We start from the raw sequence: 15,131 nt of genomic DNA, 5'->3' as shown, positions 1-15,131 counted from the left end.
CCCCAGTATCTGGGCTCTTAAGCACTGTGCTAGACTGGCTGGTTCTTCACTCATTGGATAGTTAATGAGGAGATTAATGAGCAGGAGTTTACTCAACGAATTAGAGCAAGGACTCTATCTTATCATCTCCATATCCAGAGGGTCTGACTCAGAACCCATTGAACTTTGAATAATCTTGGCTTTCATGTGTGGCTATTAGCAGCCAGGCTCTAAAAGTTAAATTCTGAGGGGTAGGAAATTGAGCTGAATATTTTCTTACTCAGGATCCTAGGAAGGTCAGAAAGTTAAGGAGAAGAAATCTATAGGTCTCAGAGTCAAACTGTTAGACTCACGCAGCCCACTACCATTGAGTCGATTCTGACTCATATAGGTTTCTGACACTGAACAGACAGCCTCCTAGTTCTCTCGCAGAGCAGCTGGTGGGTTTGAACCACCAACCTTGCAGTTAGCAGTTCAATGCCTAACAAACAATACCACAATGGATGCTTCTCAAACAGGCATTCATGGGTTTAACTATCAGCCCTGCTATTTAAACTTTGGTTCTTAATCTGTTTGAGCCTTAGTTTCCTGTTCTGTAAAATGGTACTAATAAATAACCTTTCTCATAGATTTTTATGAGAATTGCCTGTGATTATATATGTAAAGCACGTGATAGATAAGAGACGCTCAGTGGCAGTTATTTTTGTTGGTTCTGACTCATAGTGGCCTTCTGCGCATCAAAATGAAGCACTGTCTTCACAACTGTTCTTATGTTTGAGCCCATTGTTGCAGCCACTGCGTCAATCCATCCCAGCAAGGGGTGTGTTTGTCCGGGTTGATTAGAGAAACGAATTCAGGGACACATATATGTGTATAAAAGATAACTTTATATCAAAGAGTAATTGTATATTAAGAAAACATCCCAGCTCAGTCTTGATCAAGTCCATAAGTCGGATATTATACCATATGTCTGATACCAGTCTATAAATTCCTCTTCAGACTCATGCAACACATGCAACGATGCTGAATGCAGGAAGATCACAGGACTATGGGTGGAAAGTCTTTTGGATCCAGTCGTGGTAGAAGCATCTTCAGGGCCCTGGATGCCATCAGTTTGACTCCATGTGGCTTGTCAATAGGAAGGCAAAGCAGAGAGAGGGTGGGTCTGGCCTCAGTGAGCCATTCATCTCTGTCGCACCCCCAAATGATGTCATCAAGGTGCAACCTGGTTGACAGGTTAAACTCCACCCCTTCACTCTTAATACCCTCAAGTTGACAGATGATGTACCTGCCAAGAGGTTTCTTCTTTGTCACTGACCTTCTACTTTACCAAGCATAGTATCCTTCTCCAGAGACCGGTCCCTCTTGATAGCCTGTCCAAGGTACATGAGATGAAGTCATACCATCCGCACTCTACCTATACTTCTTCCACGACAGATTTGTTAGTTCCTCTGGCACTCCACGGCACTTTCAGCATTCCTCGCCAGCACGATGACTCAAACGCATCACTTCTTTTGTGGTCTTCCTTATTCATTGTCCAGCTTTCACAGGCATATGAGGCTATGGAAAATACCATGGCTTGGCTCAAGGTGCACCTTAGCTGTAGAAGTGTCATCCTTTGGTCTTCAACACTTTAAAGGGTCACATGTAGCAGATTTACGCAATGCAACATGACCTTTAATTCCTTCACTTATCTTTTCTTGGGCTTTGATTGTGGATCCAACCAAAAGGAAATCCTTGCCAAGTTCAGTCTTTTTTTGTTTATATTGCCTATTGGTCAACAGCAGTTAGTTTGCTTTATTCTTTGTTGACTGTATTAGTGTGAGTCCCATGAAGACAGGGAGTGCTGTCCCTTTTGTACACTGTGTTAGTCCAGGTTGACTAGAGAAACAAATATATAGACACTCATATGTGTGCAAGGGAGAACTTTATATCAAAGAGCAATTATATATGCAGAAAACATCCCAGCCAAGTCCATATCAAGTCCATAAGTCGAATATTACCCCACGTCGATACTACTCCATAAATTCCTTTTTAGACTCACATAGCCATGCAATGATGCTGAATGCAGGATGATTACAGGCCAGTGTATGGAACATCTTGTGGATCCAGTGGTGGTGGAAGTATCTCAACTGGTGTGGGTCTCCATGTGGCTCCTCCAGCTCCAAGGCTCTAGCTCCATCAGCGTAGCTACATGTGGCTTGTCATCAGGAATAGGAAGCAGAGCATGTGTCTGGCCTCCAGTGAGCTATTTATCTCCATCGTGCCTCCAGATGGGGTCATCAAGTTGTGACCTGATTGTCAGGCTAGACTCCACCCCTTGCAGGAGATGTAGCTGCCACATACTCTATATCTCAGAGCCCATAATAGTGCTTATTATCTATTCAATAGCTAAACGAATGAATTACGTCTCTTGCTTGCACAACACAGGATGCATAGCAGGTATCGTAATACTAGATTGAATTTGTCTAATTGAATAGCAATACTTATTAGAACAATTATAGTTCCCCTAGATCATTTCATTTGCATTAATAAAACTACTGATGATGACCCCATGGTGGGTATGATTCTGTCCACAACTGCCAATCAGCTGCTAACTGACATGTCTGGAGAGCTACCTAATTCCCTTCTGTGAATTGTACTCTGAGGAGTCACGTTTAAGTGGTCCTGAGAAGCACTGAACTGACAGCGGCTGCCCTCCTGGCTGACTCTGGCAGTGTAGGAGAACGGGACCCCTCCGGCCAGCAAGTGCAGCTTCTTCGTGCTCTTTGCTGCTCATCTTTAACCCACCACTCCGATGAAGCGTTGAGGCCCTGCTCCAGTTTTCTCTTTGCAACAGGCTTGCTCTTTCATGATTTCCTGTATCTTCCCACCCCACCCCCACTCTGGCTTTCACTGCATCTTTGAAGTGCTCTCCAGTGTTCCATTCTTGATTGCTTTCTGTTTATATGATAGCTTTTAGGGAGAATCTTGACTTGGCCTACTTTTTAAGTAAATGGTCTGATGAGATTATGATTTTTATCTGATATTAATTTTTCTCCATGAGGGACTTCAAAAAAAAAAAGACCTTGCTTTCAGCTGTTCTTGATGACGTTCTTTTCCATGGTAAGTCACAGAAGCCTTCTATCAGGCTGCTGCCTTTATGTCAAGAGGCTCTTCAGTTTCCCTCAATGACGCCTTGTGACTTCAGAACCAGAGAACTTGCATCCCATCACAACTGTCTGCGGTCTTCTCCTCTGGGTCCATTCTGAGCCTTCCTCTGCGTGACTCAACTTCCCTGGCATTTGATTTTTTAAAATCTATTTTGAAAACTAGTCCTGGTTTTTCAAGTCCTTCAGGTATATCATCACTGAACAAATACCCGCTTTCTTCTAATACACACCCCCACTCAATCTCTCTCTCTCAGACACACAAACACACACATATATTTCCCCATGGGAACACATGCATGCACACAAAATCTTGAGTGGTAGGTATGTGTAAATATTATTTTCCATTTAGAGAGACTTCTAACACTGATGAATTTCAAAAGTAGGGTTTCTTAACTTGCAATGCATGTGCTGTAAGCCCCCTAAAATTTATTCATGGAATAATTTATTGAGCATCTATTATGTCCCAAGATTCTCTGGGTATTACAAATGGGTAACACACTTGACTGTTAACTGGAAGACTGGAGGTATGAGTTTACCCAAAGGTGCCTTGCAAAGTAGAAGGTGACTGGCCTCGGAACAAGGAGCCATTCATTGAAAGCCCTACGAGCATAAGTTTCACTAGGACATGCATGAGGTCACTGGGAGTCGGCGTTGACGTGCTGGCGATTCATTGTGTACAATGTTAGGAACTCTGGGGTGGCTAACTAGCTATGTCATATAATGTAATCCTCCCTGGCACTTTTGAGATCATTCTGAGCCTCCTTTATGGATAAGAGTATTGAGTCTCGGTGAGATGAAATGAGTTGCCCAAGAATACCTCGCCACTAAGTAGCAAAGCTAAGTTTGAAGCTTATCACCATCAAGTCTCCCGGCATGGAAGGAGCAGTTCACATGACAACTGATGGGAATGGGACAGGACTGGAAGGCCAGAATTATTAGGATGCATGAAGGTACAAATGTGGGAAAGTGTAGCTACTCATAGGAGGGTAATAGGAGTTTGGTGATGGTGGCGTTAGGTGTTGTTGAGTCCGTTCTGACTCACAGTGACCCTCTGTACAACAGAAAGAAACACTTCCTGGTTTTGTGCCATCCTCACAATTGTCCTTATGTTTGAGGCCACTGATGCAGCCACCGTGTGAATCCATCTTGTCTGGGTTTTTTTTTTTTTTTTGCTGCCTTTCTACTTTAGCAAGCATAATGTCCTTCTCCAGGGACTTGTGTCTCCTATCAACATATCCAAAGTATGCGAGACAAAGTCTCATGATCCTTTCCTCTAAGGAACATTCTGGCTGTACTGCTTCCAAGCCAGACTTGTTTGTTCTTCTGACAGTCCATGGTACTTTCAATACTCTTCAATAGCACCCTACTTCAAATGTCTCGATCCTATTTCAGTCTTCCTTATTCAATGTCCCACTGTCCTGTGCATATGAGGCAATCTGCAATATGATGTTGGTGACCAGACATCTACAAACTAAAACCAAACCCACTACAATCTCATTGGGCCAAGCACAACTCATAAGTGATCTTATAAGACACTATAGAAGTACTCTGTACAGTTTATAAAGCTGTAAATTTTTATGGGAACAGATACCCATATCTTTCTCTCACAGAACGGCTGGTGGGTTAGAACCTCTAACCTTGGGATTAACCTTACGTTAAGTATAGCATTTAACCTACTGTACCATTGGGACAGAACATACCAGGACTTACACCAGAAGCCTAGAAATTTAAACTCATTTCCAGTCACCTGAGACAACAATGAGAGATTTTGAAGTGTGATAATGGCATAATCAAGTTCTTTGCTTTAGGAAGAATTATCTGATTCAGATCAGAATCCCAGCTCTTCTACACTGTTGACAGTATTAAAACTAATTTTTTTCTTAAAATTCTTTATTCACTCTAAGCCTGTGTTTTGTTTCAAATTCTCTCGTTGCTTTAAAATTACTTTAGTGCAAATTCTGAAGGCCATGTGAAAAAAAAAATACTTAGAAGAAACAAACCACCCACAACCAGAAGATAATTATGTCTTGGAAGAAAGAGCACAGTGGGTCATGACGAACTTACTGAACAGTGTGAGTAAGCAATGCCCCGCTGGTAAAGGAAAGCAAAAACAACAATAACAACAACCAAAACACCACCATCGAGCAAAGGTGGCTCAGATCTAGGAGACATGAATGAGGGTGTGAAAATGACACTTTCAGACACAGGTTAGATAAGTGCTTCCAAATCAAATTCCTCTTCTATTTCCCTTGTCCCTATTGTTCAGTATATCAAACACCAAGTCTCCCATTTCCACGAGTACGATTCACTGATACTGAATGCATCCTTCAAGGTATGCCGCCATCCTCCTCCTTTTCCAAATGGTTCCTCCGTCATTAACATATACACACATTGACCTCTAAGGTTCCGACCTAATCTTTCAAAACTGCTGCTGTCATTTTGATCCTATAGAGATAGTTCTTCAAAGAGCACAGGGGTCAAGACAGGCATCTTTACCTGGATTCCTCCTTCAGAAAGGAACATACAAATGTGGGGGTGGGGTGTGGAGCCTTGTTGTCCAGCACTGGACTAAATGAGGAAAAAGAACAAGGAACCAGGAAGGGAAGGCACCACCCCTAGCTGCTTTGAGTGTATCTACGTAGTTGGACAACAAAGTCAAGGTCGCTGTCCTTAGAAGGTCACACTGGTATGCTTTCATCTAACCTAAAGAGAGATGGGAAGTGGTCATCTGTCCTTCCCAATCAAACTCCCATATATGAGCATTCGGCTCCTGGGAAGCCTCGCCAAGACGATCTCATTTCTCTCCAGGGCCTGTCTCTTTTACAAAGCCTACATCTTCCAGCCCCAATACCCCCCCACACACAAAGAATTCATTCCCTTGCTTAGCAAAACTCATTCCCCAAGCTCAGTCAAAGAAAGGAACCCTTTAAAAAATGAGTGATAAATTCAATGGTGGGAGAATCTCGGAGTAGGCACTATATTAGAGCTCAGCTTTTAAACATTTCCCACTGGACAAAAGACCTTTCATTCTCTGCTTACCCTGCTTACTGCCCCAGCCTCATCTTCCACTCCCTGCGTCTCCCCACCCTTTGCAGTGCTGGCAATCGCTAGACTTTAGTCATACTGAGCTTTTCAGCATTCCTCAGATAAAGGAGACCTTTACATAAAGTTCATGTACATACTGTTCTCCCTTATCTCACTAATAAATTTCTAGTGAAATTTCTACCCTCCTTTGAGACCCTGAACAACTGTTGCTACTTCCGTGAAACCTCCCCCGTTTGGCCCAGATGAAATGAAAGGCTTTCTTTCTTTGAGTTCCCATAGCCTTTTAGTCTTACCCTTATTATTAGCCACATCATGGCAGTACAATGCAAGCAATGAGAAGGATGGACCCTGGAAGTTAGGGTTTGCATCCTAACTCTGCCACTTGTAAGGCACAGGATGTTGGGCTAATCATTTAACCTCTATCTTGCCTCAGTTGCCTCATCTGTAAAATAGAATACTTGAGATAATATTTGTGAGTGTACTTTCCCTTTGGGAATAGTCAATAAACAGTAGTGTACCGCTAAGTTCCCCTTGTGCTATCTCTATTACAGTATTATTTCACTTGTCCGAGGAGCCCTGGTGGGAGAGGAGGTAGGCTGCTAACCACAAGGGAAGCAGATTGAACCCAACTGCCATGCCGAACAAGAGAAGGATGAGGCTTTCTGCTCCTGTAAAGATTTGTAAAGATTTTGGAAACACAAAGGGCAAGTTCTACTCTGTCTTATCGGGTTGCTACTATCCAGAATGGACTCAATAGCAGTGAGTTCTGGTAAGCATGTTTTGAGGAGCAAACCCAAACCAAAGTCACTGCCATACAGTCCATTTTTACTCATTGTGACCCTGTAGGACAGGGTCGAATGGCCCTGGTAGGTTTCAGAAACTCTTTCTCTACGGGAGGAGAATGTTGGTAGTGTGGAACTGCTGATCTTGTAGTGAGCAGCCCAACATGTAACCGACTACATCGCCAGGGCTCCTGTTTTGAGGACAGGGCACTTATATTACTTTCACACTCCTGTAGTGCCTGGCATAATATGGGCTCATTGCAGCTTTTTTGGCGGCAATAGATAGTATTGGAAAAAGCATGAACACCAGTGAGATCTGACTTTAAACCCTGTTCTTTTTTTGGCAAGTTACCTACAAATTCTTTTTAAAACATCATTTTATTGGGGGCTCATACAACTTTTATCACAATCCATACATCCATCCATTGTATAAAGCACATTTGTATATTCATTGCCCTCATCATTCTCAAGACATTTGCTCTCCACGTAACCTCTGGCATCAGCTCCTCATTTTTCCTTCTCCCTCCTCGCTCCCCCTCCCTCGTGAACCCTTGATAATTTATAAATTATTATTTTGTCATATATATTAAATCATTTTATTATGGGCTCATACAACTCTTATCATAATCCATACATACATCAATTGTGTAAAGCACATTTGTACATTCATTGCCCTCCTCATTCCCAAAACATTTGCTCTCCACTTAAGGCCCTGGCATCAGCTCCTCATTTTCCCCTACCTCCCCACTCCCCACCTCATGAACCTTTGATAATTTAGAAATTATTATTTTGTCATATCTTGCACTGTCTGACATCTCCCTTCACCCACTTTTCTGTTGTCCATCCCCCAGGGAGGAGGTTATATGTAGATCCTTGTGATCGGTTCCCCCTTTCCACCCCACCCTCCTTCTACCCTCCCAGTATCACCACTCACACCACTGGTCCTGAAGGGATCATCCGCCCTGGATTCCCTGTGTTTCCAGATCCTATCTGTACCAGTGTACATCCTCTGGTCTAGCCATATTGGTAAGGCAGAATTGGGATCATGATAGTGGGGGGGGGCATGTAGGAACTCGAGGAAAGCTGTGTTTCATTGTTGCTACCCTGCAACCTGACTGGCTCGTCTCCTCTCTGAAGTTCCTTCTCTATGAACTGGGGATGATAATACAGTAAAGTTATGAGAGCCAGAACTCTGCCTTGGTTTTGGAGATCTCACAGCTTTCTACCCCAGATAGAGTGCAGTCTTCCCCTTTCCTTCACTCGCTACTAGTGGAGATTTTTTTTCCTTCTCTAACTGGTTCCCACTTCACACTGATTCTGGCTTTTGCCAGTTGTGCTGTAACAGTCATTTCTCAGAGGGCTGTCTTAAGGAGTAAATACATTAGGACACATAAAGGCTAGCACCTGGTAAGTGCTCACCGACTGGCTTGTTATTATCCACTCTGTCTCCCCTTGCATTTAGCTTGATAAATCCTTGTACATAAATGTTTACCTGAACCCAGCTATCTTCCTTTGAAACCTGAGCATCAAGGGTATGTGGGCAGATAGCAAAATTCCATTTCCTCTGCGGAATCAAGAAGAAAATATGTGATAGCTCCATTCTGTTTCGTGGGTCACTCTGGACCAAAGCACTGTGCTCCAGATGGCAGCAGATAGGGCCAGCTGAGTCACTATGTCCTTTCTGTAATAGCTGTCTTCCACTTTCATTGGACACGGTCCCTCACACACTGTACTGGGGGCAAGGTGCATCCTCTTCTTTCCAGGAGTAAAAGAAAGTACTGCTAACACACTCGAGTGAATTCACCCTTCTTGCTTCTCTTGTTGCCTTTTTCCTTTTATTTGCTCAGCAACCTGCCCTAAACCCACAGCCAGCATATGTCATGTCTTCCCAGAAAAGACACTCAAAATGTGAGAATCCACTTTGGCGACTGCAGAGTCCTGGACAAATGTGTAGGTCTAATGTAACACACTAGGGGTAGACAGCCTGGATTTCGATCCTAGTTCCACTACATACGGTGAGACTTTGGGGAACTCACTTAGCCAGTGTGTATCTCAATTTTTTCATCTATCAAATGGGGATAACAGTACCTATCTTTGAGAATGTTTTGAAGCTTAAATGAGCTAAATACAGCTAAAACATAGTCAAAGAATGCCTGGCACGTAGTAGGTGCTACATTGGTGATGTTATTATAACCTTTTTATTGAGATAAAATTGACGTACCATAAAATCATGAAATTTACCCATTTAAATTGTACCATTTCTTTTAAAAATATACGTAGTCACGGAATTAGACAACCATCCCCCAAATCAAAATTTAGAATATTGTTATCAACCCCCCCAAAAGAATGCTGTGTCCATGAGCACTCATTGCCATTCCTGCCTCCACCCCAACTTCAGCCCCAAGTAAACACTAATCAACTTTCTACCTCAAGATTTTCCTATTGTAGACATTTCATACAAATAGAATCATATAACATGTGGTCTTTTGTAACTGGATTCTTTAACATAGCACATTTTCATGATTAATCCATCTTGAAACATGTATCATGTTATTGTTTACAGCAGAATATTCTTCCACTGTATGGGCATCCTGCATGCTGTTTATTCATTAATCAGCTGAGGATCTTTTCAGGAATTTCCATTTGGGGTCTATCATGAATAATGTTGCTATAAACAATAATGTCCAAGCTTTTGTGTGAACATGTTTTCAATTCTCTAGGAGTGGATTCCTGGGTCACATGGTGTGTTAGTCTGGGTGGACTAGAGAAACAAATTCATAGACACTCATAAGTCTAATAAGCCCAAAACCCTAATAGCAATCTATAAATTCCTCTTCAGACTCATGAAGCACATGCAATGATGCCAAATACAGGACAATCATAGGTCAGTGGGTGGAAAGTCTTGTGGCTCCAGTGGCAGTAGAGGCATTTCAGCACTGGTAGGGGTCTCCACGTGGGTCCTTCCTGTGTCTTGTCAGCTGCAATGTTTCCCAGGAAGTGAGCCTGCATCCTGTCTCCAGTGAGCTATTTATCTCCGTTGGGCCTCCAAATGAGGTACTCAAGCTGTGACCTGATTGACAGGCTAAACTTCACCCCTTCATTCTTAATCCTCTCAAATTGTCAATAGATTATATAGCTACCACCCATGGTAAATCTTTGTTTGAATCTTGTGGAGACACTAAACTGTTTTGCTCAGTACTTATACCCTCTTACATTCTCACTAACAGTGTATGGAGGTTACAGTTTCTTCACATCTTCACCAATATTTGTGGCTATCTGTCTTTTAAAAAATTAATTAATTTCAATGGCTATCTTAGAATACGAAAAGTAGTATCACATGGTGGTGTGAATGGTGTTGAGCATCTTTGCTCACATTTGTAGGTCTTTGTTGGACTGTACATTCAAATCCTTGGCTTGTTTTAAAAGATTGTTTCTTTTTCTTTTGCTATTGAGTAGTAATTGTTCTTTCTGTATTCTTGGTCCAAGTCCCTTGTCAGATACATGCCTGCCAAGGTTTTCTCCTCTTCTGTGCTTGTAGCTATTAAGATTTCATCTAAAGTCATCTTTTCACGTGAGATAATGGGCACAGTATGTATTGGAGAAATGGAGATCTAAAAATCAGTTGAGAGATAGTCTTAGGTATATGTCTCTGTTCTATGCCTCTACTTTGAAATTAGAACCCAAACAGCTCGAGTTTATACTCTGTGCAGGGCACTGTGAGGAAGCAGCTCTGCCTCTGTCCTCTAAAAGCTCAACCACTCCGAAATAAGAGAAGACGTGAACCGACATGTAGAAACGTAAATAATCACAACAGGTTTCAATAGCAGTTCAAGCGCACAATAGAAAAGATGCTACAAGGCATTGTGTAATTAATTGCCAAATGAATTCCATGGAAAATAATTGCTATGGGAACTCAAAGGAGGGAGAGCATTCGGGGGCTTGGGTGCCCAGGGAAAGATTTAAGGAGGAGAGTTTCAAAGTAGCCTTAATGGACTACAGCTTTGCCTATGTAAGCCTGAGCATCTCTTAATGATTACACCGACTATGACATTTTGTTTTAAACTCATCAGACATCCACCATATTTTCATCTTCCTGTAATGGCTTAGATGGCCTCTATCTATTAAAAAATTGCTATTAGTAAACATAAAGGGTTTTTTTTTCCCTCAAGGTGGTAATTCTGTTTTTTCTGTTTCATTTTTTATTTATTTTTATCATTTTATTGGAAGCTCTTGCAGATATAATCAGTATTCACTGATTCAGTGATTCAATCACATCAAGCAGTATTGTACAATTGCTACCAGAGTCAGTTTCAAAACATTTTCTTTCCTCTTGAACTTGATATCAGCTTAAAGTGAAAATTTCTTTATTTTAAAACAATTGTATAGGGGGTTCATACAGCTCTTATCACAACCCATCCATCCATCCATCCATCCATCCATCCATCCATCCATCCATCCATCCATCCATCCATCCATTGTGTCAAGCACATTTGTACATTTGTTGCCATCCCCGTTTTCAAAACATTTTATTTCTAGCTGAGCCCTTGGTATCAGCTCATTTTTTCCTCTCTCCCCCATTGTGTTTGGTTGCCCCTTTCTCCCCCCTCACTTTACCCTTACCCTCCTGGTATTTCTACTCTCATTATTGGTCCTGAGGGTGTATCTGTCCTGGATTCCCCGTGTTTCCTGCTCTGATCTGTACCCCTATATATGCTCTAGACTAGCTGGATTTGTAAGGTAGAACTGGGGTCATGATGGTGGGGGGAGGAAACATTAAAGAAGAGGAAAGCTGTATGTTTCCTCTATACTGTATGCTATACTGCACCATGACAGGATGTCTAATTGTTTACAGATGGGCCTTGGGTCTCCACTCTGCAATCCCACTCATGCACGTTGATACAATTTTTTGTTTTGTGTCTTTGATGCCTGATACCTGATCCCATAGGCACTTCACAATCACACAGGCTGCTGTGTATCTTCCATGCAGGCTCTGTTGCTTTGCAGCTAGATGGCCACTTGTTTATCTTCAAGCTTTTAAGACCCCAGATGCTATATCTTTTAATAGACGGGTACCACCAGCTCTCTTCACCATGTTTGCTTATGCTCCCATTTTGTCTTTAACAATCGTGTCAGGAAGCTAAGCATCACGGAATGCCAACTTATTAGAACCAAGTGTTCTTGCGTTGAGGGAGTACTTGAGTAGAGGCCTAATGTCCATCTGCAGCCTTAATACTTAACATATTAATATATGTCCATAGATCTATATCCCTATCGTTATATAAAAATATATTTACATGTGTGCATGTCTGTATTTACACCTCTATAAGTGCCCTCTGCCTCCTAGTTCTTTTCTCTATTTCAAAAGTGTAAATTTCATGCAAAAACATATTTCCAGTTTTTCACGGAAAACAAAAAGACTCAGCAATTCTGGGGGACAGAGGGTGTATGTACTCTTTAGAAGAGATTGAGTGTGTTCAGGGTGGTATGGCCGTAGACATTAGCATGTAATCTTTAGGCTCATGTCCTATATCATCTCTCAGGAACTTTGGAGGTGTGGTGGTTACGTGTTGGTCTGCTAATTGCAAGGCCAGCAGTTGGAAACCATCAGCTGGTCCTTGGGAGAAACATGAGTCTTTCTACTCCTGGAAAGAATTACAGTCTCAGAACTCACGGGGCAGTCGTTCCCTGTCCTATAGTATCATTCTGAATCAGAATTAACTCAATGGCTGTGGATATGATTTGTGCCCATAGGAGAAGCCCTGGTGACGTGGTGGGTTATGTGTTGGGCTGAAACATCATGAAAAGGACGGCAGTTGGAGTCACCTGCTGCTCCTAGGGAGAACGATGAGGCTTTCTGCTCTTGTAAAAACTTACAGAAATCCTAGGAAGCAGTTCTCCTCTGTCCTATAGAGTCATGCTGAGTCTGTATTAACTTGATATTAATGGGATTGGGGCTTTTTTTGTTTTTTATTTGGGCTTTTTTTTGGGGGGGGTGGTAGTGATGATATTTTTGTGTCTGTTTTTCTGAGACTTCCTAGAATCATAAATCCCAGATATGGTTATCTCAACAGTACATCTGTTTCAGTTCTCTGCCTTTGGGTATTTATGGCATTATTAATCTTCAGTTACAAAAGAGTAACCAAAATGCTCAGGAGCTGTGACTTGCACAGGGTCAGAGATCTATGACACATAGAGTGGAAGAGGGAGAACCCACACCCACCTTTTCTAGTTTTCAGCTCATGGTTGTTTCAATGTCTTATCTCGCCAGGCTAGGTGCACATTGTTCAGTGGCATTCATCTGGCAATTTCCAATCATCGCATTGTGCTGTTGGACACTTTTTGCTATAGCAGTCTTTATTTCTCAACCTACACTTTAACATTCTAGATTGCCTGGAGGCCTACATCATTTTCTGTGAAAGCCCAGAATATCTGGAGCATGCTGCTTTCTATTCACTTAATAGGTATTCAGTAGGCATTTGTTAACTTATTGCTCAATAGGATTCTGACTAATCATTGTGTAACCTTCTTTACAACATTGGGTGTTAAGGTTCAGAGACTACTGTGAAGGAGGACACCTTTTGGAAGTCTTAACCTTCGCAGCTACTTGATGAGGCAAGTTGTTTGGCAGGCATGGATAAACCAAAAGCCAAACTCACTGCCATTGGGTTGATGCAACCAGGCTGCGACCCAAAAGTTGGAAATTGCCTGCAGCTCTGAGGGTGAAAGGCAGCGTTTTCTATTCCTGTAAAGATTCACAGTCTTGGGAACTAAAAGGTGCAAAGGTACCCTGTTCGATAGAGTCACTATGAGTCTTCTTGGAATGGATACACCGACTAAAGGACCATCTTTATACACTTCCCGCATAGCTTTACAACCTGAACACATCAAGGGAAGGAATGAGTAGTCTGTTTGCCAAGGAGCCATTGTTCTGATTCAGAGGAGGACAGAGAAAGGACTAGTACACAGGCGCATGCCCGTGAAATGGACTTTACTTTATCATGGTTGTTTTTGGGGTGGTAGAGAGATAAAGTACTAGAACTTGTAGGAAAAGCGATGGAAAGTCTTGCCTTAGAAGCCAATGATTCTGCAATGTGAGAGAGCATCAGTATCACCCGCAAGGTCCTGCCCCCAGAGCTTCAGGGTCGATGAAACCCAAGAATTTCCATCTCTGAAAACTTCCCAGGTATCACCAGTCCCAAAGCCACACCTTTAGGAGGTCATTATGTTTAGAGGTTAGTTTTGACCAACCATAAGAGGGGGTAAATGGCTAAGGATGAAAGCAAATTTTCATTCTGTAGGTAGTGAGGAGAGCACGTACTAGTCAGGGAACAGGAAGCCCAGAATTCCAGCATGTGGGGTATCCTCTTGAAAAGTGTCCAAAGCAAAGTAAGTACAGTTTAAACTACATGTTCCTGATTTATTTCATAGAGGGTTCTCCAGTTATACCCTATGGAGCTCTACAAGATGTTAACAGGAATTTGATGGGGGTAGGCTGGGGAGTTTATAGTCAAATAAAATTGGAAAATGTTGAGAGAAAACAAACAAAACCAGGTTATCTACACCAAAACTCCCAGGGCTTTTAAAAATGCTGATATGCAATCGCAAATTTCCAAGAGGGATAGACTATGCAGCTTCTTTCAGAATATTCATTGATCAAGGGTACATTAACGACTTGTGGTGACACACTGGTCAGCAGTTCAAAACCACTAGCCATTCCTAGGGAGTAGGATGAGGCTCCCTAATCTGATAAAGAAACCTACGGAGCAGTTCTATAGGGTCACTATGCATTGAAATCAACTCATTGGCAGTGGGTTTGGTTTGTTGTTGCAGTCTGTGTACGTCAATAAATGTTGTCCAACCCCAGTTCTACAGGAAACTAACCTATTGCCATTGAGTTGATTCCAACTCATTACCCTGAGACTGTAAACCTTTTGGAAAGCAGACAGCCTCATCTTGCCTACAAAGAGAGGCTGGTGGGTTTAATCCACTCACTTTATGGTTAGTAGTACCATGCCTAACCCACAACACCGCGAGGACTCCTTGGTTTACATGAAAGCTACCCAAATGTTTTATCACTGGGTGAGGCTGCATGTAATGATCAAAATAGCACTGGATTAGTCAGAAGCAGACCTGGGGTTTTGTTCTGCTTCTGACACTGAATTTTTGTCTCAGG

Source organism: Tenrec ecaudatus, chromosome X (assembly GCF_050624435.1).
Source record: "Tenrec ecaudatus isolate mTenEca1 chromosome X, mTenEca1.hap1, whole genome shotgun sequence".
In the NCBI taxonomy this organism is placed as follows: Eukaryota; Metazoa; Chordata; class Mammalia; order Afrosoricida; family Tenrecidae; genus Tenrec; species Tenrec ecaudatus.
The sequence above is the reverse complement of the archived record's forward strand: the minus strand, read 5'-3'. Positions refer to the sequence as shown.